General features: G+C 44.6%; 1 protein-coding gene across 2 annotated transcripts in view; it reads left to right on the forward strand.

Annotated features, from left to right (window-relative positions):
• Positions 1-26,792, forward strand: part of Dmrt1 (doublesex and mab-3 related transcription factor 1) — a 104,432-nt gene that overhangs the window by 76,270 nt on the left and 1,370 nt on the right. The window lies entirely within an intron of this gene.

The raw sequence follows: 26,792 nt of genomic DNA on the forward strand, positions 1-26,792 counted from the left end.
TTTTTTTTTTTTTTTTCTTAAATACCTGAATCAGAAAAGAAATTCTGCTCTGCTCCCCTGCTCTGGACAGCTTACCTGTGGTGTACTGCTGCACATTGCTCATTTTCCTGGCAAGTGTGTTAGGAATCCAGGCGTCTCTTCTTCAGAATGTCAATGTGAAAGTGCATTGCTTCTAGGAGTTGTGAGCCAGGACGGAGGCTTCATTACAAGCTCATGGCTGGTGTTCATGGACTACACTTGTCTGAAGTTTCAGAGCAGACAAACATGGGTGATCTCTTCTGCTCTGCAGCGTAGCTGGTTTTGTCTAATCCTAACACCGATCTTTTTTTGTTTTGTTTTGTTTTTCAAGACAGCGTTTCTCTGTGTAGCCTGGCTGCTCTGGAACTCACTCTGTAGACCAGGTGGCCTCGAACTCAGAAATCCACCTGCCTCTGCCTCCCAAGTGCTGGGATTAAAGGCGTGCGCCACCACGGCCCGGCTCCTAACACCAATCTTAAAGAGTTGTTAGAGACATTTTCTTTCTTCTGACACCAGTGGGATGTACTGCAGTCTAGTATATTGCTGTCATGAGTTAACTATCAGGAGTCGCCCAGATCCCGTAGGCTAAGGGCTCAATCCCCCAAACATTTCATACTCCAGCCGTCGAGTCGAGTATTCAGGTACATTTCTATCTGGTGGACCACAAATTTGAGGCTTCTGCACAGTTAGGCAGCATTTTCCAAACAAACTGCTCCTGTCTGGTATTGGCTTTTCTAGAAAGGATTCTATGCAGAAGTGCTGAATCAAAGAGCTGGTACTGGACACAGTGTTGTTGGGAACATTTCACCTCCAGGCCTCTAAGTCCCAAGCTTGCAATAGGGGCTTGCACTTTCTGGTGATGGGTCGCTACCCCGAGGGTGAGAGGCCACCAAGAGTCACCTCATCGGAATGAAAAAGGCTCCTGCCACAGTTACTTCTCCGGATAGTCCAAGGATTCCAGCAGGTCTGTGTCAGAAACTGGGTGCTCATATCTTTCCGTAAACTCTAGGTAGGAAGAATAACAGTTATTGATCCTGTCGTAGAGGTGGGCTCTCTGCTGAGGAGAAAACTGGTAGCAACCAGGAGTGGGGCATGCTGCAGACCAATGCCTCTAGAAAACTCAAGTCGCCACTTCATCCCACTGTTAGGCCGCTTCTTAATCCAGTCAAGAATGGATTAGGACTCTCATCCTGAGAGAGGGTTAGCTGCTTCTGGAGTGGGTGTCAGACAGAAGAAGGAACCTTTCTGCATTCTCTGATAGTCTGGTGCAATTGCTCCTCTGTCTCTGCCACAGGACAGCATAACATGAGAGGCCCTTGTTAGATGTCCGCACCGTGATCTTCACCTTGAAGCCTCCAGAACTGTGTGTGTGATATGTATGTGTGGTATGTATCGTGTGTGTGTGTGTGTGTGTGTATGATATGGTTGTGTGGTATATGTGTGTATGATGTAATTGTGTGGGAGGGGTGTGTATGCATATGTGTGTGTGTGTGTGAGTGTATGATGTGATTGTGTGGTGTGTGTGCATGGGCACACGTACAATCCAGTCTTGGGTAGTTTGTTATGGCAGCCAAGCAGAGTATGGTGAACTGTGGCTGTTGGTCTGACTTTTCTCTCAGCTACTCCTTTCAACCAGAGACTCCAGTATGGAGCCCCCACCCCCACCCCTCCCTCCCCCTGCCGCCCCCCCCTTCAGCTTCTCCTCCTTGACCTGCTACATCTAGGACAGTAGCTGCCCAGCCACACAGGGCTCCAAGCTTTTAATTAAAAATCCAGTTTCTCTATCCCACTAGCCGCATTTCAGCTGCTCACTCAGTAGCCACACTTTTTCCTTGAGATGATATTGAGGAGCGGTAGAATTTTTCTGTCGTCACAGAGGGTCCCATTAAACTTTCATACTGACAGAAAGAATAACTCGAGAGTTTAAAGCAGAGACAAAGGCGTGAACACAAGTACCATACGTTAAACAAATACCATTTAAAAGTCTAACTTTTGTGGGCACAGCAGTCCTTATTCAAATAGCCGGTCGGCTGAGCAGGTGTTACTGACAGACGCCTTGAGTGGGTGCTGAAAAACACCGACTGATCCCCTGTCCGCACCTGTGACACACACTTTTTTTCTTCTTTAAATAGATGGAAGGTGCCTAAAGTAAAATGTGGTTGATCTCGGTCCAAGAATGAGTGCTTGCCCTGGGTGGAAAACTTGCCTTGTAGCCTTGGGGCAGCACATTAGCCTTGGGGACTTGGCAGGCATTGCTGCCATTAAAGCCAAGGTTGGGAAAGTGGCATTCATCACTATCTGATACATGATTGACGTGTGTTCTCCTGTTCCGTGGGTTGCTGCTCCACTGGGTTGTTTGTGTCTTGATGTAAAGAAGGTTTTTACATTTCATCTGTTGCCTGTGCTTTTGATCCCACCTCTGAGAGTTGCACAGTCCAGTCGCAGGAAATGTTCTCTATTCTTTAAGAGTTGTCTGGTCTTGGCACTTCTGTTTACAGCAGGTATTTGATCCACTTTGAGTTAGTACTGCCTGACGGTGTCTAGGTAACTGCCTACCTCCGTTCTGTACTGGGCGGATTCCCAGTGTTTCCAGCCCAGGGGATAGGGCTATCCTTCCCCTCAGTGAACAGTCTCTAAACCAGAGGTGAAGACAGCCTGGGTTAGAGCAAGATCAACGAATTCCTGCTCCTCTATCTGTGACCGCAAGAGAAGCACCCCTGTTAAGTGTCTTGGTTCCTTTGTCTGCTGGTCCCCACCAGCTACCCAGCTGTGTTTCTTTTTCCTACTGCTTACAGTTTTGAGGTAAAGGAGACAGATGACAAGAGGAAGGAGTCCTTCCCTTCAGGATAGATAGACTAGTAAAATACTGGTTTTCAAATTTTCCAATAGGAAGTGTATTTTTCTGTTTGAAAGTGACAGATAGTGATTTGTGTAGATGCCCATTCTAAGAGTCCTCTTTAGGGTGCTGCCTCTCTATGTGAGCTCTAGTAACAGAGCCTGCTTTCCTCCCTGTCCCACGGGAGTGCCACCGAAGAAGTAGAGCAGATAAGCAAAGAGGGGGCGGTGTTAAAGCCTGTCTGTCTGCAGCCTGAGATCTCCATCGTCAATCACCCTGTAATGTTTACAGAAGCAAAAAGTCAATGCGCAGTTGTTTTAATTTGCCACACTCTGGGGCTGAGAGAGTGATCGCCGGAGGGGACAGTTAAGTGGCCTGTGCTCCGCTCCTTGTCAGCCTCGTGTCTGATTCTACGCTAAGTATTTTCTGATGAGCAATAGATTAGGTTAAATACTGCTCTAATTGCGCCTTCCGCATACCACTGTTGACATGCCTTGTACAACATTTCTATCAGCACTTGCCCGAGGCTGTGAGGTTTATGCTGCAGAGAGTCCTGAGTGTGCATCTTCATGGATCAATGTCCAGTTTGGAAAAGCCGTTGCCACAGCATTAACTGATCCATAATAAACGACACCCTCTCCGGACCTATTGGAGTAAACCAGGACTGTTTTATCCATTCAAGTGAGCTTTTGACTATAAGCCACTTGTTTTGTTTATCAAACCAAAAGCTTGTCTCCAGTGAATGGAGGCAAATGGTTTGGTTTGGTTTGGTTTGGTTTGGTTTTTAAATCCTGTTAACAGTATATTGCTACTGTTAAGGCAAAGAGTGAATTCTGTATAGTGAACTACAGAAATTGGTCCCTTGAAGTTATACAAAAGTAATTTTCAAGGCTAGAGACGCAGCTATAATCACACTATGCCTAGATGTCAGCCTGTCTGAAATCCATTATTTAACTGTGTGCCTGCCCAGTGCGCTTTTGTACTTTTGAACCTTGTACTTCTGAGGGCCACTAGATCCGAATAAGAAGCCCAGTTTTGGAAAAGTGTTTCTCTCCGGATTGCTTGGCTGCAGTCACAGTCTTGGGGACGGTGGATGCTGCCTGGTGTAGTTAGAGAACTCTGGGAATAACTGCATTCCTTTTACAGATTTGGCTGACCAATCATCTTATCCTTAAAGGCAAGACAGAGTCGGATATGGCGACTCTGGTGTGAAATTGCAGTTCACATTTAATGCTCCATAAGAGCTCACTCATGGCTTTCTTTTCTTTTGGGTCTCTGTCTTTCTGTGAGCTGGACCCTTGTCTTCCACATTTTTTCCAAGGCTTGCTCTGCTATATTAGTGTCTCTCTTATAATCCCTGTTAATATCTACAAGAAGGAACAGTATGCGGGCCTAAAATACAGACTTAGAAACCAAATTGGAAAACAATAGAAAACCCCAAAATAACTCCTACCCTTGCATGTGCAGACAGACATACAGACAGACAGGCAGACAGACAGAATATATTTTGGCAAGAATGCTGGGAACCTGCAAAGGAGAATGTTGAGGAAGTGGCTCTGAGAAAACCTGACACCGGGTTTGGCCCTTTACCTACCACCATACAGAAGTTTAACTCAGGATGGATCCCAGACAAAGTGTGGGGCACAGTTACAGAAATCATAGAAGAAAATGTAAGTTAGTGTTTCGTGATGTAGAATTTGACAGTGAACTTTTGTGTTTAACACAAAGATATATTGGCGTAAGATTTAATTTCATGAAAAAAAAATTAAATTTGCACATCAAAAGATACTGTCAGCCCGGCAGTGGTGGCACACGACTTTAGTCCCAGCACTTGGGAGGCAGAGGCAGGCGGATTTCTGAGTTCCAGGCCAGCCTGGTCTACAGAGTGAGTTCCAGGACAGCCAGGGCTACACAGAGAAACCCTGTCTCAGAAAAAAAAAAAAAAAGAAAAAGGGTATTGTCAAATGGCCGTCCTGAAAAGTGGAGAAACACTTGCAGACTTTTTCCCAGAACTAACTGCTAACACTCCACAACAAAACAAACGGGTTTAGAAATGGGCAAAGGATTTGAAGAGGTATTTCCCCAAGGTAGACATGCAAATGGATGGTGGACTCAAGAAAAGACACTCAGTATCACTAATAGGAAAATGTAAATGAACCCCCTACCCAGCAATCCCAGTGAAACATCAGCCTGCTTTCTTATACATCTCAGGACCCATCTGCCCAGGTGACACCATAACTCTCTCTCACACACACACCCTCATCCCCTCTCTTTCTCTCTCTTTCTCTCTCTCTCTCTCTCTCTCTCTCTCTCTCTCCCTCTCTCTCTCTCTCCTACAGATTTGCCACAGGACAATCTTACGGAAACATTTTCTCAATTTTCTCAAGATTCTTTCCAGGCGTGTCTAGACTTGTATCAATTGACAAAACAAACAAATAAACAATCAGGGCATGAGCTAAAGGGGATTAAAAGCAGCAAGTTAAAGAAATAGCTGCAAACGCACGCGCATAGCAGCATTGTTCACAAAGACTGGAGTGGCTGGAAGATGCCACATCAGTTAAGAGCACCCACTATTCTTCTAGAGGACCCATGTTTAACTCCTAACACTCATACAGAGACTCACAGTATCTGTAACTTCAGTCCCAGGGGACTTGATGTCCTCTTCTGGCTTCCTTGGGAATTATATGTATGTGGTATATAGACATCCACACAGGCAAAACACCCATATACATAAAACAAAAAGAATTTTTTTTTTAACTTGAAGTGGGAAATAACCCAAAGGTCAATCCACAAACAAAGAAATAAATAAAACAAGTTACATATGAATAGTGACTTATTCAAGTCACTTAAAGGAAGGACTGCTGATACACCATAGCATGGAGAAGCCTCAAGGCATTATGCTAAGTGAAAAAGCTAATCACAAAAGACAAATACCGCTTGATTCCAGTTAGACATAGTCTTTAGTCAGAGACCACAGACAATGAAAGTAAAATGGTCCCCAGGAACGAGGACAGAAGAGAGTGGAGAGTTCCTTACTTGGTGATGACTGTCCTTTCAGAATGGAAAGATGAAAGGATTCAGGAGCTAGGAGGTGGTGGTGACATAGGAAAAAAGACGTGGATCCCACACCTTTAAGAACAGTGAGGATAGTACATTTTATCTGCAATTTGCCACAATGAGAAATTGGGAAGCAGAGATTTCACGACAGTGTAGTCCTGGGCAGTGATGGCACATATTTTTAGTTCCAGCACTTGGGAAGCAGGTGGATCTCTGAGTTCAAGACCAACCTGGTCTACAGAGAAAGTTCCAGGACAGCCAGGGTTACACAGAGAAACCATGTCTTAAAAAGCAAAAACAAAACAAACAAACCAAAAAGAAAGAAAGAAAGAAAGAAAGAAAGAAAGAAAGAAAAAGAAAGAAAGAAAGAAAGAAAGGAAAGAAAATTGGGGGAAATGTGGACATTGGAATTGTGTGACAAAACATCTGTCTCTGCCTCCTAAATGCTGGAATTAAAAGCATATGCCACCATGCCTGGCTACCTTTTTTTTTTTTTTAAATACACATACACACACAAAAAACCCCCACTTATATATGTATTTATATTTTTTACTTAAAAATACATATGCCTGGGGTGGCGAGCAGGGGGAGGGAGGAGGGAACAGGGGTTTGTTCTTGTTGTTTTTTGTTTTTGGAGGGGAAACTGGCAAAGGAGATATCGTATGACATGTAAGTAAAGAAAATATCTAATAAAAAATACATATGCCAAAATACACATTTTTATCAAGGAAAGGATGAATCTAAAGGCATTGGTGACTTTTGGGGACTGTGGATGTCTCGTAGACATAAGCACTGAGTTGTGACCAGCTTATTACTTCATGTTCTTTGTGGGAGGGAGGGTTCCGTACTGATGAGGAGCACTGATCTGGGGTCTCCTTAGACCTGGCAGTCGGTGGCCTCATGACCTCGGGTGATTACACACACACACACACACACACACACACACCCCGCCTTGGTTTTCCTGGTACAGGTTGGAGCTGGTAGTGTGCCTTTTCTTTCGTCTCTGTTGGTTAAGTAGACTCTTGCATGCAGAGGGGCTTCTCTTGGTGCCGGGCTCATTTTAGTTACTTTCACTGGCTGTAAAATCTATGATCCTTAAGCTCCCTGACCAAGTTTGAGCTGCCAAGTTCTTCAAAAGATTACGGTTGACAGTGCTCCGATCAAGAGTGATTCCAGGAAAAGAAACTGGGTGATTAGTGGGATTAAACTCCCTAATGTGAGTTTTCTGTTCAGACTTCTCACTTGATACACATTTGCATGCATGCAGGCATGTTTACACACACACACACACACACACACACACACACACACACACACCTTTTCTGATTTCTAGTAGCTGGACTCCTTTTCTGCCCCCCCCTTTGAGAGAAAACAATTTGATAAATAACGTGGTAAAGTAACATTGATTTTGTGTCTTGCTCTTCTTGATTATTTGCATTTTAACAGGGGACCAGCATTTATTCTGAAGAATTGAATGTTTAATGATGGAATTTCTGATATTCAGTTCCTTGGGTGGGCGTCATGTTCTGAGGCTAGAATCTTGCCTCTAACCTCAAATTACCCTTTCATAAACCCCCCACTCTTTGGTATGCAAGCCTAATTCTTGGTTTTGGAAATCCTTTTTATTCTGAATTCCTCTTTGCCAGTTTCTGTGCTCTGCCACACTCTCAGGCGCTTAGGATACTAGACGACACATCCTGGAACACACCGCCTGGTCCATGGAGTTCTGAGCACACATTTACGCCTTGTGTTTCGATGCAGGTTGCAGGTCTCTTGTGTTGCAAGGTGTGTGACCACTTTCTAGGCTCACAGGCTGGCCTAGTAAACTGAAATTGTCACCTAAAACATGCATCCTCGAGGGGCAACTATTAAGGAATTGTCTGGGTCTGTGTTGTTTGTATTCAAACAACCTCTCTTCAGATTTGAGTTAGAACTTTTTCGGTGTAGCGGTTTTCATAACTTGAAGGTTTAGGGTGATCTTAATACAGCTGAGTGGTAGGTTAGTGACTTGTGTCAGGATGGTTTGCACCAACAATTTCACCTCAAGGTAAAACTTCCTACATAGCTTTCATAATTTAAACTTATTTAAAAAAGGACCTTTTAGGAACAGGAGGGACACCTGAGGAATTAAAAGCACTTGTTGCTCTTGCAGAGGGCTGGAGTTAAGTTCCTAGTTCACAGTCATCCATTACTCCATTTTCAGAGGATCTGTTGCCCTTTCCTGACCTCCTCAGGCATGAAACAAGCATGTGGTGCACATACATACATGTGGGCAAAATACATATAACCTGAATACCTAGTTTAAAAAGAAAAACCTTTAAAAAGCACTTTAAAAATCAAGTTTAATTTTTAAAGAGAATACTCTCTAATGTAATTCTTGGGCTGGTCATGGCTCAGTGGGCGAAGGCACTTGCCACCAAGCCTGAGAGCCTAAGAGTGACCCCTGGAATGAACGTGGAGTGAGCTGATTATAAGTTGTCCTCTGACCTTCATGCATAAGACATGGTCCAGGTACACACAGGTAAATAAATAAATAGAATTAAATGTTTCTAATCTATTCTTAGAAGCTGGCTTTTAGAAACACACTTCTGAATGCGTGGTTTTATTTTTTTCCTGAAGTGTACAGAGTTTTGATTTTGCTGTATTTTTTTAGTTTTTGCTTCTGCTTGTTCTCTAGCTCCCTGCGGTCGTTGCTGCCAGCTCTAGTCTTGTGGAGCAGTGGCTCGGGATCCCTCTGTCCCCTTTACTGAAACTGAGTTAGTGACGTAGCCCATCCCAGGCTTTCTGCGGTGAAGCTGCACCCAGACTTGTCTTTCTGCAGAAATTCAGTCTTGGATTTTTAACGTAAGCGGTGTCGTAGGAAGCATATGGTTTCCCCACTCTTAAGTGGATCCCTTTTTGCTAGTATAAGTAGGTTTCCTTTGTTTTTGTTCTCTTTTGTTTTTTTTAAACTGGTAATACTAATTACTAAATAAATGGTTGAGGCAGTTTAGATGAAAGATTATTTATTGCTTAATGTCCTCATTTGGGGGTCTACCTTCTTAGGTCCTACAATGGTATGTCTGTCTGATGTTGCCAACAAATGCTGAAACTTGCTCATGTCCAGATGTGCTGGTGTTTTGTGTGGAGGTAGGAAAAAGGGGGCAGTGCAGAGAATGCCTGCCTCCCAGACCGTATTAAGTGCTGTGAAAGGAACCTCGAGACCCAGCTTGCATTTGTAGCATGCTCCCAGCAATGGCGGGTTTCCCAACATCTACAGTTTCTGTCTGGATGAAGAGTAGAGTAGGGCCTTTCATTTCTGTCTGTCGGGTGTGGTGAGGAGGGTGCCACCCAGCGGTGGGCAGTGGATAACTAGACCATGTTCACCATGCAAGCCTGAGGGCCTGAGGACCAGAATCTCACAAAAGGGTAGCCATTGATGTTCTTGCAAGGACTAGACTCAGACTAAAGCATCAAGGTCCTAGAGAGCCAATCATGTCCAGGCTGCTGCTGCTGAGATCACATCATCGTGTGGCTGAAGCTGTCATTCTGACACTGGTACCAAGTTTTCTACTCCAACCCAGAGAAGGATGAATTGAGCCTCATCCCGTTTAGCAGCCAATTCCAAGTGGCTGGAAAGAGCTCAGCCCGCTGTGGACCATAGGAAACGGTAATATCTGTTAGGAATGGAAAGGTCTTAATTTCTTGCTTCAGAAGCAATCACTTATGCTAAATTACCCAGCTGTTCCTTTGTACTCAATTAATCCTGACTTTGAACAGGTGCTTAAACCACTGGGGCTGAGCAGAAATGGGGACCCTAGAAACCAGCACATGGAGGAATCTAAGTTCTAGAAGAGAAAGAAGATCAGATTACTGACCTCAGCCTCTCCTCTTTATAGCTCTGGAGACTGTGAGACCTAAAGAAGGCATCACAGGGGGTCAATATATTTCTTAGAGACATGGCCTGAATCCAAGAGTGTATTCCTGTTGTTAACCATTTCCTGTCAGTTCAGGTTTTTAAAGTTGCAGCCTGAGTTGGAACTCTGTGTTAGCTTCATTGATTGATAGATTCATCCCCACGGTGGACCTGCCAGGCAGTAAACGTTTCTGTTAGATGTATCAGGAGTCGATACTGCTGACCGGGGGTGCTGAAGCCTGCTGGGGTGAATTGGTTCATTTTTCATTGTCTCCACCCTGGCATCACGGCAGGTCACAGAAGGTGGAGTTGGGTAATTACTTACCTACCCTGTAAACATACCTGCTTGGCTCTGTGCAGCCAGGCCTGCCCAGCAGGCCTCTCTGGGTGCTTTGGGAACTCCAGTGAGGTGCAGAACCTATGGGGAGAGTCCTGCCGGGAGCCTAACTAGCCCCTGCCTGTTGGCTAACTCCTCCCTCCGTTCTGCCTGGTGTGGTTTCCTCTTTTCAGAGGAGTCTGTTGAAGGGAGCTGCTTGCTGTATGACAGAATTTTTCCCACGGAGATGATAGATATACATGTCTACCCACTCCAGACAGGGAATACAGGACAGACCAAAGTAAAGAGAGCACCAGAGCCCAACTTGGTGAACCAATGAGGTTTTTTTTGTTTGTTTGTTTTTTGTTTGTTTTTGTTTTTTCAAGACACTGTTTCTCTGTATAGCCTTGGCTGTCCTGGAACTCACTCTGTAGACCAGGCTGGCCTTGAACTCAGAAATCCACCTGCCTCTGCCTCCCAAGTGCTGGGATCAAAAGCGTGTGCCATCACTGCCCTGCTGAACCAATGAGTTTTATTGGAGGTACTAACAGGAGTATGGGTGAAGGGTTAGTTACAGAAGCAGAAATGGCCTAAAGACAGCTACATCACCAAGGCCCACCCCAGCATGGGTGATAGCTCACAACAACTAGGAAACTTGGAGCACACCACACAGCCTGCAGGCGACTCAGCAGGCTGGAGAGTGTCCTTTCCAAGTGGCTCTGGTCAACACCCTTTTCAGGCCTGGTTTCTGCTTCTCCCAAGCAGCTTGGCTCTTGGGAGAGGGACTTTCGCTTTTATTTGCTTCCTCTGGCAGGGAGGGGCCTGGTGAATCTGGTCAGTTTCAGTAACTTCCTGAAGCTATTTTGAGTAATCTACCCTTGTGTTTAAGGACCTTCCCTGCAGGATGGAATGTTTCAACCTTAAAGGAAACAGTTACATAAAAGGGGCCAAAGCTTTTTACATTGTAGAAAGGTGGGGTCTGAAAAGGGAGGTCGGTTAGTTTTACCCTCCCCCCCCTTCTACCAAAAGAACCACGAATCCGGGAGCTCTTTTGTTTGGTTGGTTTAGTTTGGTTTTGATTTTTTTTCAAGGCAGGGTTTCTCTGTGTAGCCCTGGCTGTCCTGGAACTCACTCTGTAGACCAGGCTGGCCTTGAATTCAGAAATCTGCCTGCCTCTGCCTCCCAAGTGCTGGGATTAAATGCTTGCGCCACCACTGCCTGGCATTGTTTGTTTTTAAGGCAGGGTTTCTCTATGTAACAGAGTCCTAGCTGTCTTGGACTTGCTTTGTAGACCAGGCTGACCTCAAACTTGATGTGTTTGGAGACCATTGCCATGGTTACGGGACAGACCCATCCTTCAGGATCTTTTATATTATTTATGTTTACTGTCTTTCTTGCTCCTTGACATGACAGTTAACTGTGAGTGCTGTATGACATATCTCTAGGACTTGCTCACATGCATAAGTGAAACTTGGTACCCTCTGAACCTGTCTGCCTATCTCTGTTTTTGTGTGTTGGGTTCATTTGGATGCCCCATGAGCCTGGGATTGGCAGCACTTGGCCTGGCTTATTTTGGTTGACATGAGCTCCAGGTTCTCCCGTGTTATCATTAGCTAATAGCAAGAGTCCCCTTTTTTGAAAGCTGAATGATATGCAGACAGACAGCAGGCCTTTTCTACCTCTCTGTCAAGGGACATTAAGTTGCTTCCATGGTAATAGCCATTGTGAGTCATGCATCAGGGAACATGAACGTGACTGTGAGGATTCTTCATGGAACCTGATTTCTCTAGATTTGATTTCAAGACATAGCGTTTGCTGGATCAGGTGGTACTGAGGTCTTTTGGAAATTGATTTCTGGAAAGCTTACCATCTTGGAACCTTGTGTAGCTGGCTCCCTGGTTTGATTTTTGGGAAGGAAACACACAGCTCCACTCAGAGCTGCTTTTTCAGCTGTGCTGTGGCCACCCGGACAGGTGCTCAGGCCCCCGGCTTTTTGAACTGAGGCAGGTGTTAGTAAAACCAGTGAAGGTGCGTCAGGGTGCCATGGCTTCTTGTAGACTGTCCAGATTCGTTCTGACACTCAGCAGGAGTGTGTCCTTGGGCTTGTGGATCACCTTCTCTGAGTCTCAGCTTTTTAAACCCATCAAAGGAGACTATTAATCACCACCTCCTGGAAAGGTTTTGGTAAAGATGAGAGACATTTAAAGCACAATGCCCAGAACATACTAGGAGCCATTATGTCTGATAATTATGCTAATAAATAATGTGGGCTGCACCTCATCTGCAAGCCTGCTTACCTAAGTCAGCACTCGCTGCTCCTGCTCGCTGGGGTCCAGCCTTCCCAAGGCTCCTGTTACAGGGCCCTGGTGCTTTCCAACTATGCTCATTAAAGAACTGGTTCACTCCCACAGTTCCAGTGAGGCACTTCCATGGAGGAGCATGGTGACTGAAGCAGCCGGCTGGTTCCTTTGCTTACCGTCTTAATGAATATTGCTTTTTTTATTATTAAAATAATAATAATTCTTTATTCTTTGTTATTTGGTTATTTGTTTTGGCATAAAAGGTTCCAAGTGCTTTTAAAAATAAATGTGTATTTACATAAAGTCAAGACTTAAATATTTAAATTTACACCTTTATTTTATTTAAAGGTGGTTTTATTTAGGTATATATGTTGGTTTTGCTTATACTGGTCTACTTTGTCTCAAATCTTTGGCAGTCAGATTTCCTCTTCACAGTCAGAAATAATTATTTTAAATAAATAAATTTAACGTTAAAATATTCTCCCCTTAACTACCAAGTACCTTAGTTAGTTCCTACTGATAATCTGTGGCTTTTCCTTCTAAATTTTATCTGCATCAGTGTTATAACTAGTACTGTTTCAGAGTGGAAATAGTTGTATTCATTGTCTTCATTTCTCCAGCAAATACCTAATTAGAACCCCAAACCCTCATTACAGGACTGGACAGCAGGAGAGTTCCCTGTAAGCAGAAACATAAAATGATCTGTCTTCTCCTTAAATACTAGCCCACTACTGTGTGGCCAACCAAGCAGCTCCTGTAAGGTAGAGTGAGGGGAATCTGATTGTCATGTGTCAGCTGGAATGAGCTCATAGACGTCACATGAGCCAGCTCACACTGTTCCAGCATGTAGACATACTGAGCATGGGCTACGAACTCTACTAGAAAGTGTCAGCAGACAGCAGGGTGGTGGTGGTATACACCTTTAATCCCAGCGCTTGGGAGGCAGAGGCAGGAGGATTGCTGTCATTTTGAGGCCATCTAGATTGATATCATGAGTTCCAGACCAGCCAAGGGTACATAGTGAGACTGGCTTCAAAACTCAACCCTTATGTAGGAAAAATGTAAGGTAACGATGTGTGCATTGAGAGCAGTGTGTTCTGCAGAGAACACTTTAGAAGTTTACCCTGCCATGAAGTGGACATCTCTGTGTGTCTAGAAAGTCCCTCTGTAACATGTTAACAAGAAAATGAGCCTCAAGCAGCTTGTGCCTTGGATGAGTTAGTTTAGCCGGATGTTTTTCTTTAAAAAGCTCAGCGTCAAGTACTTTTCAGAATAGAAGACTTTCTAGAGCAGACTGAAGGGGGAGGGGGAGATCTTGAGAAAGGACCAAGAAACTGGGGACAGCTGAGATCCAAACACAGGGCACTGAGATGAGAGAGAGAGAGATAAAGCCAAGACAACACGTTTCATCTTGTTCCCGGCCTGCATCTGGGGTCATGTGTCTGGAACACTTTCTGATACTCTGCCCTCTTAGAAGAACCACCAAGAACCCAGGCCGTTAGGGGAATGCCTGTTTTGAGTGAACAGGCGTGTCACATACCTCTTTAATTACAATAGCCTTTTTAACACTGTTGTTTGTGTTAGGGATGAGGAGTTGCTCAGAGCTGTCCTGGATTCTTAGGGGACATGTCATCACTAAGTCACCAGACTGGCTTTTAGCCCCAAGTGTGTCTGGTCATAGGCATTTCTTTATGAGCAGAGACATTTTACTCACTGGTATTTCTTTCTTACCTAGAGTAGTGCTAGCCCCAGGACAGAATCTCAGGAAATACTGAATTAAAGTGACCAGTTTGTACATTTGTTGTTGTTGTTGTTGTCTTTGTTTCTTTAAGGCAGAATTTCTGTCTAGCGTGACTGTCCTGGAACTCACTCTGTAGACCAGGCTGGCCTTGAACTCAGAAATCCACCTGCCTCTGCCTCCCAAAGTGCTGGGATTAAAGGCATGCGCCACCACCACCCGGCTTAGGGGGAGTTTTTTGCTTCTTCTGGAGGCAGGTTAGAAAACAGAGAGGAGAGGACAGCCTGGTCTACAGAGTGAGTTCCAGGACAGCAAAGGCTACACGGAGAAACCATGTCTCGACAAAAAAAAAAAAAAGAAAAAGAAAAGAAAACAGAGAGGAACTCAGTCTATTCTGTGTGGCAGAACATTATGCTCCCTAATGGAGCACTCTGTCCAACATCTCAGACGTGGCCAACAAAACAAAACAACAACAACAAAAACCCTGTATAGGGCTGGTGAGATGGCTTAGCGGATAAGAGCACTGACTGCTCTTCCGAAGGTCCTGAGTTCAAATCCCAGCAACCACATGGTGGCTCACAACCATCCATAATGAGATCTGATGTCCTCTTCTGGTGTGTCTGAGGACAGCAGCAGTGAACTTACATGTAATTAATTAATTAATAATTAATTAATTAAAACCTTTTATGAGCTATGGTGCCTGCCGTCAGAACCAGTGTGTAAACCTGGCAGTTGTACCGTTTGGCCTTTCTGGTTACCAGGAAGCTTGCAGCATTTCCTTCTGTAAATCACTGTCTTAGGAGATGAGCTAGCACTTTCCAGGATGCACAGAAGACTGACTCGGCCTTGAGAGGGCTGAGGCGACTGCTCCTTAAGTACTTGCTCTCCTTGCTAAGTACTTGTTCTCTGGGTTAAGTACTTGTTCTCTACCTTTTGCTCTGGGGGCAGGCAGTAGCCTTCCAGAGTGCTGGACCTCACTCTTGTTTATGAATTACAGATTAAGTTATAGTCTTCACTGAAGATGAACCAAGTGTCAATATGCCTGCTCTCCTTAGTGTGTGGACCAGGAAGCAGTGTGTGTGTGTGTGTGTGTGTGTGTGTGTGTGTGTGTGTGTGAGTGTAGTCAGTGCCTGGGCATTTAAATAATTTCTAACAGTAGCATTAAGGGTGAAATTAATTATACAGTGACCAAGTGCCAGCTGAATATTCTCAGAGTAAGACTAGAAACTTAACTCTCCAGGCCTTTAGAGGTTTGGCGAGATAAACGTCTTTGTCATGTGTGTGGACTGATTTTTCTGGGTTGACACACTGCCATTTTAAACAAACGGTTTTTTTGTAAAAATGTGTGTTTGCTTCATCGTTGGACACAATGCTAGGTGTGTCTGTCTATTGATTCAGGCTCATTTTTCAAATTGCTCACAGCTTTAATCAGTCAATCCGTAATAGAAGTAATCTATATAAAACCTAGTCTGATGTTCCTGATGGACCTCATTTATCATGGAGAAAGGAAAAAAAAAATGTATGTATCTGAAGAGGCCGGGGAGGGTGACCAAATGCCATTAGCTTAAGTGTTGGGTATGATGGGCCAGCATTCCAATGGGGTACGGTGCTGAGGGGAAGGGAGGGGTCATATGACTATCAGGAGAGCAGGACTTAGTATGGGAGGGAGTAGGGTGTGCAGAGAACACAAGGGAGAGCCCGAGCCAGCAGGGAGTATCAGTGAACACAAGACTCAAGACCAGCAAGGACTTGATTGGCTGTTAGGGAAATGGAAGGTTCTCTTACAGGAATAAACTAGCTGGAACCCACCCATCCATTCCAGTTGAGATGGCAGTAGTATCATTCAGGAGCAGAAGTAGTTCTCTTTGAGAAGTCAAGTTATGAAGCGACCTTCATGGAAATGCTATTAAAGCTTTCTGAGACATGATGGGACAAGTCCAGCAGTGTGGAAGAGGTCTGTGCCCAGTGGATTTCTGGATAACCTTTTGGCCTGAGGACAGGGGACAGGACAGGGTGGCCTTCTCCTGCCAGGAGAGAAGGAAGAGATGGAGTTTTGACTAGCACGAGATCATGGGTGGGTCCTAGGAATCTTTTTCTAGGCATTAGGCAGTTCCAGTTGCCCATGCTTTGAGGAGGAACTATGAAGTGACAGTGACCTCAGTAGAATTAGAGGATAGTAAAAAGGATGGAGAGGGGGCTGGGGCTGGGAAGGTGGGAAGAAGTGGGGAACAGGGGGGATATCAGAAGACTGGAACCCAATACGTAACTACCCACAGGCATCAATAGGACATGGACGTTGAAGAGATGCTATATGGAGATGGGGGAATCAGGAGGAATAGGGAGGAGGAACAAAAAGGAGGGGGCAGTGAACCTGAGACATACTGGAAGCATGTGCGTGTGAGTTGTACAGTGAAAGCCATGTTCTGTACAAGGAATATACGTGTAGTGTAAAATGGTGCAGCCCTATGTAAAGCTGTATGACAGTGCTTTTAAAGTTACGTAAGTGATTGCATGATGCATCATCTCCACTTCTGGCCAGAAGGTTGGGAGGCAGAGACTTGAGCTGTTTGAGCTCTGGTTACAGCAGCATTCACAACAGCCCGACAGGAGACACAACCCAGATGGTCATTGGTGGCTGATTGTGTAAACAAAACACACTGCGCACTAAGCAGTGGGACATGGCTCACCCTTTAATAGGAAGGTCGTTGGGACGCATGCTCTAACACGGCTGAGTCTTGAGGACGTCATAAGTGAAATAAGCCCTGACAGATATCACACGATTCCATTTGCGTGGGTGCATGGAGTAGCTAGAATCCCAGGAACCAGAAAATGGCATGGAGATGGAGATGACTTGGGAGGAGAGGGTGAGCCATTATTGCTTAATGAGTATAGAGTTTCGTTTTAGGTTAAAATGTTCCAGAGGTAGATGGTGCTGGACACAATACGAGTGCGCCTTCTGCCTCTGAGCTGTACACCTAAATGGTGAAGAGCATTATGTCTGTTTTACCCCCAATTAAAAAAAAAAAGTAAAACACAAACAGTGCAGGAAACCAAATCCCTAGAGAGAAAGCAGTTTGTTTACCCACGGAAGGAAATGTAAAATGATAAAGTGTCCCACCGTGGCTAAATCTCTGTTCTGTTGGCCCAGCACTAGCGGCTCTGGGGACCTCTTGCCCAGGCACTTTCCTGTTGTGCCCTGAGAAGCCCTCCAAGGAAAGACTATGATTTCCTCCCTTCAGATAGAGAGGAAAAGTAAGCTTTTTGTTACCAAGGGCTGCTGATGGAATCCAGGGGACTCTGGGACACCGGGCAAGGACTGAGCCACCCCAAAGCCCCCAGTCATCCTTGAACACACACTGGAATTCTTGCGTAAGAGCCTGAGCGTGTTCAGGCCTCTCCTAAAACAGTTATAAACATCAGAGACAACGAGAGAAGGGAGGCAGAATGCTGTTCTTACGATGCCTGTGCTGGCCACTGATTAAACCTGTTTAGGTTTGAAGTCCCTCTTGGGGGTTAAATTGGTCAGGAAACATTTTAACAGAACAAAATGTCATAGATGAGATTAGAGCCTCACACCAGCATAAAAATACTTTTAAAAACTCCTCTGGGAAAGTGTAGTCTGTGCTGTGCTTCTTTGGTTTCTATGTGAAGACTTTCTAAAGCAACGTGCCTGCCTCTTGTACACGCACCACTGAGGTCATCCACGGCATCAGTGTCATGTCGAGCGTGTAAAGTCATATGCAGCTTAGGTGAGCTGTATATCTTCCTGTCTAGAAACGCCTGGATTTCCCTTCCTGGTGTCAGCCGGTTATGCTGTTTTTAGACTTGTTTGTGTCCTCCTCCTGAACTGGATAGAAACACTGCTCATTATCAGTCTACGAGTTCAAGTACTGCTGCTGTAAAAAGACAGAGGGGCACTCTGCATGGGTGTGCCAGTCAACCCTGGTGCAGTTTGCTTCCTTCAGTATATCTGCCAGATGGTCTTTTTGGAGAAGGAATGTCCTGACAATGAAGATACAACTCTCCGCCTCCTGTGGTCCTCTGCCCTGAGACTAGGGTGTCACTTGGACCAGAATATTCATTTTTAAACTATGAGCTCTAAATACTATGCGTGTGCTGCTTGAGAAATGGCTCCTGAGTGTTCCCTTCTAGCCAGTTACAAAGTTGTTGAAATAGTTTTACACAAAATACACCTTAGAATTAGAATCCACATTGTTCAGACTTCTGGTCTTAAAAGTTCAGTAAGAGCAGCCATTCTCAATCTGTGGGTCACAACTACCTTGGTGGGTCAAATGACTTACAGGGGTCACTAAGAATATCCTGCATATGGAGAGTTACACCACAGTTAGCAGCAGTAGCAAAATTGCAGTTGTGAAGTAGCAACAGAAATAATTTAATGGTTGGAGGTCAGTCACCATAACATGAGTGAGGTATTAAAGGGTCAGGAGTATCAGAAGGTGGAGAACCCCTGAGTTAGAGTGTTTTCAAAGATGATGTACTCCCACGGTAAAAAGCTGACTGACCATGGGCCAGCCTGGATTAAAGCAGAAGCCAAGATCATTTAGGGCTCTGAATTAGAAGACAAGGCCCAAGCCATTGTCCCCTGGTCCTCTGGGTGCTGTTGATGCTTCTGGAAGTCCTCTGTTACAGGCTTAACCAACTGCCCAGTAAAGTTGGGATTTCCACCAGGCCCCGCCCTTTAGCATTGGACTCACACGATTCTTTTCTTTTGAAATTCTACACTAAATTTTTCTCCTACTGTAAAAGATCTCGTCAGAGCTAACTTAACTTTTTAAAAAGATTTTATTTATTTATGTGTGTGTGTGTGTATGTGTGTGTGTGTGTGAATGCATGTGTGGTTGTATGCAGAAGAGGGAATTGGATCCCCTGGAGCTGGAGTTAATGAGTAGTTGTGAGCTCATTCACTGTGGATGGTCTGAGAACAGAGCTTTTTAGCCAATAACCTCTCTCTCAGAATGGCAGATGGGATAAACCTGCTTAGGGCTTATTGCTTTCACATGTGACAGACAATTCCTCCAACCCTAACCTCCTCCCCTCCCCTCCTCAATAGCCCTGGCTAGCTTAGAATTCACCATGAAAACTAGGTGGACTGATTCATGGAGATCCACCTGCCTCTGCCTCTCAGGTGCTAAAGGCATGCACCAGCATGTTAGGCAGGTGGCCCACAGAGCTTCCCCCTTTGCTCAGGGTGACCATAATTGATGTGACAGTCATGGGTCTAACTGTTTTCAAATGCAACGGCATAGACAAGATCCTGTTTTTTGTATTACAGAGTTTGCAAGAATTGCCACTCACCCCTGCCACCCACAGCCCTGCCACCCATGTTAAGAGCCCACTCTCCAGGCCTTGCATAGACACTCAGTGCCACTGTAAATACAATATAAATTAAAAAAAAACAAACATTTGCGCTTTCTTTAAAAGTGGTGTTAGATTTGAGGCTCTTCTTGCCAGTGCGTGAAGTTGCAGTGTTTCATGGTTGTGTTATGTCCACACACCGTCCTCCTTACACATGGGTCCGTTGTTAGACTACGCTGTTTTCTCAGATCATCTCAGTTTAGTAACCCCAGGCTTTCCTTGGAAATTGCCCTTCTAGTTCTGCAATGAGCTCTTGCCGTGCCTCTCTGCCCTGACTGCTTGAGTCTTCCTGTAGGTTGGCCCAGCTTCAGAAACTGTTATGTGTAATTGAAGTCCCACACACAATGCTGTAAAAAGCACAAATAGTAGGCTCGGGTTTCAGTTTGGAATTCATGGTGACGCTCCGTCTTTCTGTTCTGTTGAAGAGAGGTGAGGAAAATCAGAGCCACCTTTCTCTGAACATTACACATGAAACAGCCTTGCCCCCGAAGTTTGGGGGACATTTGAGCTGCGGTGTTGGTGAGACTTACTTTTCTTTCCAAACCACTGCTGAATAAGAATCCATTCATTTTCTCCGTTCCGCCTTAGCCTTGGATTCCAAGTTCTGTGGAGAAGATGTCTGTCTTGTCTGAAGAGAGGAGTAATTAACTATCACAGCTTTAAGACCCTAAACTTCATTGGGGAGATTCTGTCTCCTTGACCCTCAGATCAACACTGTCAGGTGAATGGCTATAGAAGTCTCTTTATGTTCTCAGGGTCTGGTTGTAGGTTATGAAGTCAGATGTTCAGGTCTGTCCCATTAAAGTGGGGTTCCACTCCTGACCCGTGGGAGCTCGGGGTCATCTGACTGAGAGCCACATGAGCTGTGTGAAGCTGCTATGTCTCAGACAGTTTTAAAAAAAACACGAATAAAGTGGTATCCTAGTTGCTTACACTATAAATGAATGCTCCATATGCTTTAAGTCGTCTTGGTCACTCATAATACTTAATCTGAGCTTGACAGTGGTGGAGTACACCTTTAATCCCAGCACTCAGGAGGATTGCTGAGTTTGAGGCCAGCGTGACTTACTGAATATGCCTTCTAGGATAGTCAGGGCTACACAGAGAAACTTGTCTCAAACAAACGAACAAACAAACAGAACTTACAATACCTAATCTGTACCATTTAAGTACATGTTTTTGTTTAGGGTATAAGTAAGGGGGTGGTGAGTGTTCAGAACAGACAAGTGTTTTTGACTCTGGCATTGTTTTTTTGTTTCTTGGTTTGTTTTCGAGACAGGATTTTTCTGTGTAGCCCTGGCTGTCCTGGAACTCACTCTGTAGACCAGGCTGGCCTCGAACTCAGAAATCCGCCTGCCTCTGCCTCCCAAGTGCTGGTATTAAAGGTGTGTGCCACTACGGCCCTGCTGACTCTTGCATTGTTATTTAATCAGGTTGGTTGGATCTGCACAGGCAGCCTTTGGACACTGAGGCTTGCCTGTCTTGCATTCCTTTCACCATTGAAGAAACTGAGTCAGAAAGCGCTTCTTGGGTCATGCCCGGTTGGTGGTGTGGTGCAGGCAGCTGAGAAATGCCTTGATCAAGGCAGAGCTGCAGTGTTGAAACAATCTGTTTATTCACAGGCTTTGACTCTGAAGTTCATCGTGGTGACCCACGATGCTGTGCTGTGGTCCTTCCTGGGACCCAGGCAGAATAGAATGCTCAGACAACCTATCTCTATTTCCCCTTTTTAAATAAGAATAAAAAAATACATATTATGTCTGTGTGCAATGTATGTGTGTTGGAGGGGGCAGTGCCATGATGTGATGCACGTGTGAAGTTCAGAGGACAGCAGCTGTGTGGACCGGAAGCTCCTTGACCTGTGGAGTTGTCTCACAGCCACTCTTCCCCTCCCGCAGCCGCGCGCGGCGTGTGTGTGTGTGTGTGTGTGTGTGTGTGTGTGTGTGTGTGTGTGTGCGCGCGCGCGCGTGCGTGCGTGCGTGCGTGCGTGCGTGCGTGCGTGCGTGCGTGCGTGCGTGTGTGTGTGTGTGTGTGTGTGTGTTTTATGTTGAAACCAGAAAGGATTCTTCTAAAGCAGTTTCGGAGGGGACAGGCTTATTTTGGCTCACAGTTCAGGTTACATCCTGGGGGAAGTCACCGAAGGAGCAACTCAAGCCAGCCAGTTGTATTCCCATCTGCAGCTCTCTTACACAGCTCAGGATCCCAGAAGGAAGTGCAGCCACCTACAGTGGGCGGGGCTTCCCACCTCAATTAATAGAACCAAAATAATCTCCCACAGGCATGCCCAGAGACTAGCCCAACCCAGACAATCCCTCACAGGTGTGCTCAGAGGCCTGTCTTCTAGGTGATTCTAGGTTCTAGTAAGGTGACAGTTAACGCTAATGGGGACAACATGGAACAAGATGACCGCTAAGGAGCCAGTCCCAGCTAAGCAGGGTGGGTTGTCAGTATAGAATAGAAATGTAGACTCCCGGAACAGTGCTCTCTTCCGGTATGGAGCAGAAGGACATTTGATAGGCCTGTGGGGTTTTTGGTTTGGTTTGGTTTTTAGAGAATTAAAAACATCCTATCATTTTGTGAATTGTGTATGAATATTCAAGTAATTGTGAAATCTTACAAGGAAAGAAATCTGGTCACTGTTACATAGACAGGTGTTCTTTGGTGTCAGCTCTCTCAGTTTTAACCCTTATTTCCCAGTGCTTGAGAGGGTTGGCATAGTCACGTGAGGAGGATGAGGAGGATATGCACCAAGCTGGGGATTCAGTCCTTTTTCTGTGTCAACACACTAGACACAGAGCTGGCCCCTCACAAAGCTGGCCCCAGATTTTAGAACTGACAAGTTAAAATGTGGTTTTAAGGAACGAGTTATCCAATATAGTCCTTCTAGCCCTTGTCCCTAGCCTTTAATTCCACTTAGGGGGGAAACACACTTAATTGTTTCAAAGATTATTACTTTTTTTTTAGTAAATTTCTAGTAAATGGGGAGATTAATAATGGGCTATTTTTTTCTCAGCTTGTGGTTTCTAATTACATCAGTTACAGCTGAGCCTTCCTCTTAACTAGAGTGCAGGCATGGACTGGGGAAGAATGAGCTAATCCTGATAGATCAGGTGGAAGAAAGCCCTCCATTCAGGTCTTTACCTTTCATCCCTTGTTCTTAGTGCCAGGAATTAATGCTGTTTGAAAGTACAAACTGATCCTGCCAAGCTCCGGCAGCTGAGATAATCCTAATTATTTTCACTGTTAGTGAGAAGGGCGGCAGTTCCACTCTGGAAGAACGTTCCTTTGTGAAACATTAAATATCTGCTAAGTGGTATTGATTGGACGTGATTTTATTTCCAAACACTTTGGTTATCGGGAAGCAGAGGAATTCGTTGTTGAGGACATTTTCACAGTTTTCCATCAGATTCCTTTAAGCCTACAAACCTGCAAGAGGCCAACGCTTTAGTACCCCTTGGCAGTGGTACCCAGGTAAAGCGCCCATAGCCCCAGGGAACAAGCCGTTCGCATTTTATTTTCCAAGGGTTTCTTAGTGAGGCTTCGATAGAATTTAACATACACAGGAAAAAAATAACTTTTCCCCCTTCAAGCATCAGTATTCTGTGTTTCCTTACATCACAGAAAGGGAATTATTTGTCCCAGCCCATCAACTTCATTACGACAGATCATTCAAGTTAAAAGTCTTTGCAATGTCAAAAGATGGAGGGAAAAGATTGAGTGGGTTTGCTTTATTAGTTTTAGGTTTTTTTTTTCTTGTTTACTTGTTTTTTTTGCAGTACCTATCATTTCTCAAAAAGACTACTTTGTTTAGGGTCATCAAAACCATTGGAATTGTTTTCTCCATGTTGGTAAGAACCGTGTAAGATGAGTTTGTTTTCAGCCCTTCGGGGCCATAAGCTTAATTGGTGGCTTGAGAGGAAGCAGGTCCTAGACCCCAAGACCGGCTGGTTCAAACAGGGCCCCGCCTCCTTGGCTTAGGAACTCTTACTATGCCAGGACAGATGAGATGGTCAGGGTTCTTTTTCTTTTTCCCTTTGCAGTCTCTGCTCTAATTCATTTCTTCTATTTCTGGAGGAACCAGGGCTCCCGGGAAGTAGAACCTTTAATTGACTTTTGTTCCTAATGCTTCCTGCCCCTTCCTATCTCTCTGCCTCTGCCCTCTCCCCCAAGCACAAGAGTGAAGCTATAACATCATCAGAGAAGACGATGTGAGTTGAGCATCTCTGGCCCAATTACTCTTTCTTTGGGGTTATTCCCCAGAGAAGAATTACCAGGTCAGAGGGGACGAACAGTTTTACGGCTCTGATCACATGTCACCAGGCTGCTGTCCAGAAAGATTGAACCAATTTCTCGGAATGGCAGTGCTGTTTGTTGGCCTCTCAGAGCAGAGGCTACCAGGCGTTAGCAGTATGCTTACAAATGACAACAGGCAAGCCTTTTGAGTTGAAATTAGTCCTCTACAGGGTCCAGGAGAGCCAACTTAAAAAGGGGAAAAAAAAAAAAAAAAAGAAGTCCTGTCCAGTTTTTTGTTTGAATGTCTAATGGGTACTAAGTCATTTACAACCCCAGTTACTACTCTTGCCTCCAGAAAGGTTAAATGACGTTTGTTTAAGTGGATGGAGCACCTGAAAGGATAATTGTTAGGGATAGTAATACAATAGACTTGGAGCATTGGTCACCGAGCCTTTGTAGGCACTTGGGACTTTCATAAGGTGCCACCTAAAATGAGTCAAACAGATTGTGACACTAACTTCAATAATCTTTTATTCAAAGACAGTACGAATCAGTACTAACAGATGTAAAAATGACATGGCTGTAAATTTGGAATGGAGGAACACTTTTTTATAAAGATGTTTTTCCCAAACAGAGTAAGTTCATTCATTTGCCTCCCTGGATTGTGGTTCCATATGCCTGGAGCCTCACACATTTGTGGTCCCAATTCCGTGGAAATAGAGAGCAACGGGGAGCAAAAGGGGATGTTCCCAAATTCTTCTTGTTTGCAACACCCCCATTCTTCCCTTAGTGCTAAATTAGCTGAATGAGAAGGGATGAGGGCATCTCTTTCAGCTTCTCACTGAAGGCCAAAGACAGTTCACTGGAAGGGGCTTGCTTTTTCCCATAAGCCCCTGCGTCAGTCTGAGAAGGACAGATAGTTTGGTCCCTTAATCTCAGACAAGGGCTGGGGGGAGGTTGAATAGCTAGTTTCCACCTTGGATAATCAAGGCTATACAGATGCAGGGGGAAGAGCATGCCAGAGACTTGGGGTTGGGGGGTCCTCTGTTCACCATGGGAGATCAGTTCTCTTAGCAAAGGGCTTGGAGACAAAACATCTCACTATAGTATGTGGCCTGTGGGGCGGCGGCACAGTCAATAAATACTGACTCGCTTCCCCTTGGCCTGGAGATGGAAAACTCCTTGGTTTGTTGATGGTGTGAGAATGTGCAGGTAAACAGATAGACTCCAGTCTGCTCTTGAGATTGTGTGCTAAGACGATTTCTGAGCAAAAGTCTATCATGCTTAGACCGCACCTCTGCGTGTATGTTTGATGAGGGGCATATAAATAGGACTTGCAGAGAAGTTGAAACTCATGGAACAATGCAAATTTAGTAAGAAGCCATTGTGTTCTGCAATAATGTAAAGGCTTTTCTGGCCCCCGTTGTAGTGGTGGTGGTGGTGTGTATTCATACATATGTTATTGCTTTTGCTGCGTTTATATAGTTGCACACCTGCTCTTTGAACACCTATAAAATATCATTTAATGAAAAATTTTAAGTTCACAAACTCACATCTTTTTATTTAAGGAAAATGAAACAAATCCCTTTACTCTAAATTGCTCTTCAGATTTATACACTGAATTTCCAGATGGCCTTTCCCCTTGTTAGACGCTGGAGTGTCACACTGGAGCTTTGGAGACTAATGTGGCTGGGCAGCATGGTTAAGGGTCCACTTCTTGATCTCAGTTTTGTTATTTCTATGTTGCGCCACTAGTGGCACCAAACAGTCCCAAACCCATAATAAGCGTACATAGTGTTCTCTTGTAAAGGGTCTCTTTTCAGCATGGTAATATACCTTATTAAATTCCAAACATAATAAGTATTGATGGCAAACACATCAGGACCCGGTTCAGCTTCCACTATGATTTAGTTCTCTACAAATGACTTCAGCACTCGGTTCCCAGTGCATTTTGCTAATTACATCATAGATTTCCCTATTGATGAACACAAGCTGAATTAACACAGGAGCACTAATGTACCCTTTCACCATTATTGTCGTACAAGAAGCCGTGGCAGATGCTGGCAGTTAGTTACACAAACATTAGTATTAACGATTGGCCATTTGGAATTGGTGACAAACTACTGCCCGGCAGAATCCTGAGGCCGAAACCAATCAGGAAGTTAATGAGGAGAGAAATTACCGCAGCAGCTTCCCCTTAATTACATTCACACCAGGCTTGAAGGGAGTTCTGGGGGTGGATCTAGACTCTGCTAAGGTTAAGAGGGTCAGAGACCCTTTTGCTTAAAGTTTGTATCTACTGTGGCTTCTAAGGTTGCAAAAAAAAAATATGTTGAGCTCATATTATTTGTGTATCCTTCATATCTAATGTCAGTGTCCTAATGCAATTTTCATGTTCATAGACCAAAATCTCATGTTTTAATGGGAAACATAATTCAGTTTGTCTTTTTCCGTTTTAAAAAACCCCTCTGCTTACTATCTTTTACTTCTTTAGAGTTATTAGTGCTGAACCACTCCTCCACCAATGACTATTGCCCAGTAGTAGCTGAGAGAAATAATAGAAAGTTGACGGGCTGCCCATTTCCCCTCCTGGATCTTGAGTTTTCTGGAGTTGAAGAGTAGGGGGTGGAGTCCCACTTAGGGATCACCCCTCAGGTGAATCACTTGAGAGGAGTCCCATTAACATTCTCTACATAAAGGGGAGGAGGGGTGGAAAGTCTTCCAAAGTGGGTGGAGTGGCGGGTTTTTGTTTTTTTGTTTTTTTGTTTTTTGTTTTTTTTTTGGTGTTACTTCTCAGTGAACCATAAGTCTAGGCTTGTGCGATCTCACTTTCCTCTCGGTTAAGCAAATGTACTGTAAATATGATTGGCTTTTATTCTAAAGAAGTGCAGGAGGGGCCATGAGAAGGCTGGCAATAGAAATGGGAGGGTGCCTCTTTGTTGGAACCTAATTGAAAACTGCGGAAAGACCAGCCACCTTTAACACTCTCTCTCTCTCTCCTCTCTCTCTCTCTCTCTCTCTCT

This window comes from Mastomys coucha, unplaced genomic scaffold, assembly GCF_008632895.1.
Source record: "Mastomys coucha isolate ucsf_1 unplaced genomic scaffold, UCSF_Mcou_1 pScaffold21, whole genome shotgun sequence".
Classification (NCBI taxonomy): domain Eukaryota; kingdom Metazoa; phylum Chordata; class Mammalia; order Rodentia; family Muridae; genus Mastomys; species Mastomys coucha.